Below are 2,500 nucleotides of genomic sequence, written 5' to 3'. Positions count from 1 at the left end.
TATGCAAGCACTTTAATTGAATTTCAGTAAATGGGTTATGTATTGCGGGTATATATAGTTTTAGTGTACGGGAAAACCTCAAAATTGTTGTTTAGCGCCCAACGTGTCGCTCGACCCCACGACCCCGAGATTCAGAGCCTCGTGCCCTACCGACTAAGCTAGCCGTGCTCGTATCCATGCATTTTAAATGAATTCCAGTAAATGAACAATCTTTAGCGAGAATCTAGAGTTTTAGTGTATTGGCAAAGTTCAAAATTGTTGCTTAGCTCCCAACGTGGGGCTCGAACCCTCGACCCCGAGATTAAGAGTCTCGTGCTCAACCGACTGAGCTAGCCGGGCTTGTATCCATGAATTTAAATGAATTTTAGTAAATGGACTATCTTTTTCGAGAATCTAGAGTTTTAGTGTATTGGCAAAGTTCAAAATTGTTGCTTAGCGCCCAACGTGGGGCTCGAACCCACGACCCCGAGATCAAGAGTCTCGTGCTCTACCGACTGAGCTAGCCGGGCTTGTGTCCAAGCATTTTAATTGAATTTCAGTAAATAGGCTATATATTGCGGGTATATCCAGTTTTAGTGTGCGGCAAAACCTCAAAATTGTTGTTTAGCGCCCAACGTGGGGCTCGAACCCACGACCCCGAGATTAAGAGTCTCGTGCTCTACCGACTGAGCTAGTCGGGCTTGTATCCAAGCATTTTAATTGAATTTCAGTAAATGGGTTATCTAATGCGGGTATATCCAGTTTTAGTGTGCGGGAAAACCTCAAAATTGTTGTTTAGCGCCCAACGTGGGGCTCTAACCCACGACCCCGAGATAAAGAGATTCGTGTTCTATCGACTGAGCTAGACGGGCTTGTATCCAAGCATTTTAATTGAATTTCAGTAAATAGGCTATCTATTGCGGGTATATCCAGTTTTAGTGTGCGGGAAAACCTTAAAATTTCTGTTTAGCGCCCAACGTGGGGCTCGAACCCACGACACTGAGATTAAGAGTCTCGTGCTCTACCGACTGAGCTAGCCGGTCGTGTATCCAAGCACTTTAATTGAATTTCAGTAAATGGGTTATGTATTGCGGGTATATATAGTTTTAGTGTACGGGAAAACCTCAAAATTGTTGTTTAGCGCCCAACGTGTCGCTCGACCCCACGACCCCGAGATTCAGAGCCTCGTGCCCTACCGACTAAGCTAGCCGTGCTCGTATCCATGCATTTTAAATGAATTCCAGTAAATGAACAATCTTTAGCGAGAATCTAGAGTTTTAGTGTATTGGCAAAGTTCAAAATTGTTGCTTAGCTCCCAACGTGGGGCTCGAACCCTCGACCCCGAGATTAAGAGTCTCGTGCTCAACCGACTGAGCTAGCCGGGTTTGTATCCATGAATTTAAATGAATTTTAGTAAATGGACTATCTTTTTCGAGAATCTAGAGTTTTAGTGTATTGGCAAAGTTCAAAATTGTTGCTTAGCGCCCAACGTGGGGCTCGAACCCACGACCCCGAGATCAAGAGTCTCGTGCTCTACCGACTGAGCTAGCCGGGCTTGTGTCCAAGCATTTTAATTGAATTTCAGTAAATAGGCTATATATTGCGGGTATATCCAGTTTTAGTGTGCGGCAAAACCTCAAAATTGTTGTTTAGCGCCCAACGTGGGGCTCGAACCCACGACCCCGAGATTAAGAGTCTCGTGCTCTACCGACTGAGCTAGTCGGGCTTGTATCCGAGCATTTTAATTGAATTTCAGTAAATGGGTTATCTAATGCGGGAATATCCAGTTTTAGTGTGCGGGAAAACCTCAAAATTGTTGTTTAGCGCCCAACGTGGGGCTCTAACCCACGACCCCGAGATAAAGAGATTCGTGTTCTATCGACTGAGCTAGACGGGCTTGTATCCAAGCATTTTAATTGAATTTCAGTAAATAGGCTATCTATTGCGGGTATATCCAGTTTTAGTGTGCGGCAAAACCTCAAAATTGTTGTTTAGCGCCAAACGTGGGGCTCGAACCCACGACCCCGAGATAAAGAGTCTCGTACTCTACCGACTGAGCTAGTCGGGCTTGTATCCAAGCATTTTAATTGAATTTCAGTAAATAGGCTATCTCTTGCGGGTATATCCAGTTTTAGTGTGCGGGAAAACCTTAAAATTTCTGTTTAGCGTCCAACGTGGGGCTCGAACCCACGACACTGAGATTAAGAGTCTCGTGCTCTACCGACTGAGCTAGCCGGTCGTGTGTCCAAGCACTTTAATTGAATTTCAGTAAATGGGTTATGTATTGCGGGTATATATAGTTTTAGTGTACGGGAAAACCTCAAAATTGTTGTTTAGCGCCCAACGTGTCGCTCGACCCCACGACCCCGAGATTCAGAGCCTCGTGCCCTACCGACTAAGCTAGCCGTGCTCGTATCCATGCATTTTAAATGAATTCCAGTAAATGAACAATCTTTAGCGAGAATCTAGAGTTTTAGTGTATTGGCAAAGTTCAAAATTGTTGCTTAGCTCCCAACGTGGG

At 44.8% G+C, this 2,500-nt stretch overlaps 10 non-coding genes across 10 annotated transcripts in view; all 10 read right to left on the bottom strand.

Moving 5' to 3' along the window:
- Window positions 1-264: 264 nt before the first annotated feature.
- Window positions 265-339, bottom strand: TRNAK-CUU (transfer RNA lysine (anticodon CUU)). The gene has a single exon. It is a non-coding gene; the product is annotated as a tRNA-Lys (tRNA).
- A 97-nt stretch (window positions 340-436) lies between these two features.
- On the bottom strand, window positions 437-509 carry TRNAK-CUU (transfer RNA lysine (anticodon CUU)). The gene has a single exon. It is a non-coding gene; the product is annotated as a tRNA-Lys (tRNA).
- A 98-nt stretch (window positions 510-607) lies between these two features.
- On the bottom strand, window positions 608-680 carry TRNAK-CUU (transfer RNA lysine (anticodon CUU)). The gene has a single exon. It is a non-coding gene; the product is annotated as a tRNA-Lys (tRNA).
- Window positions 681-949: 269 nt separating this feature from the next.
- Window positions 950-1,022, bottom strand: TRNAK-CUU (transfer RNA lysine (anticodon CUU)). The gene has a single exon. It is a non-coding gene; the product is annotated as a tRNA-Lys (tRNA).
- A 269-nt stretch (window positions 1,023-1,291) lies between these two features.
- On the bottom strand, window positions 1,292-1,364 carry TRNAK-CUU (transfer RNA lysine (anticodon CUU)). The gene has a single exon. It is a non-coding gene; the product is annotated as a tRNA-Lys (tRNA).
- Window positions 1,365-1,461: 97 nt separating this feature from the next.
- Window positions 1,462-1,534, bottom strand: TRNAK-CUU (transfer RNA lysine (anticodon CUU)). Its single transcript has one exon. It is a non-coding gene; the product is annotated as a tRNA-Lys (tRNA).
- A 98-nt stretch (window positions 1,535-1,632) lies between these two features.
- On the bottom strand, window positions 1,633-1,705 carry TRNAK-CUU (transfer RNA lysine (anticodon CUU)). The gene has a single exon. It is a non-coding gene; the product is annotated as a tRNA-Lys (tRNA).
- Window positions 1,706-1,974: 269 nt separating this feature from the next.
- On the bottom strand, window positions 1,975-2,047 carry TRNAK-CUU (transfer RNA lysine (anticodon CUU)). Its single transcript has one exon. It is a non-coding gene; the product is annotated as a tRNA-Lys (tRNA).
- A 98-nt stretch (window positions 2,048-2,145) lies between these two features.
- Window positions 2,146-2,218, bottom strand: TRNAK-CUU (transfer RNA lysine (anticodon CUU)). The gene has a single exon. It is a non-coding gene; the product is annotated as a tRNA-Lys (tRNA).
- Window positions 2,219-2,485: 267 nt separating this feature from the next.
- Window positions 2,486-2,500, bottom strand: part of TRNAK-CUU (transfer RNA lysine (anticodon CUU)) — a 75-nt gene continuing 60 nt past the window's right edge. The window contains exon 1 of the tRNA in view: window positions 2,486-2,500. This exon is cut by the window's right edge and continues 60 nt beyond it. This is a non-coding gene — a tRNA (tRNA-Lys).

Source organism: Phalangium opilio, unplaced genomic scaffold, assembly GCF_054372755.1.
Source record: "Phalangium opilio isolate 3A_F unplaced genomic scaffold, DU_Popi_V2 ptg000390l_1, whole genome shotgun sequence".
Taxonomy (NCBI): Eukaryota; Metazoa; Arthropoda; class Arachnida; order Opiliones; family Phalangiidae; genus Phalangium; species Phalangium opilio.
This window is presented reverse-complemented; position numbering and strand designations above follow the sequence as displayed.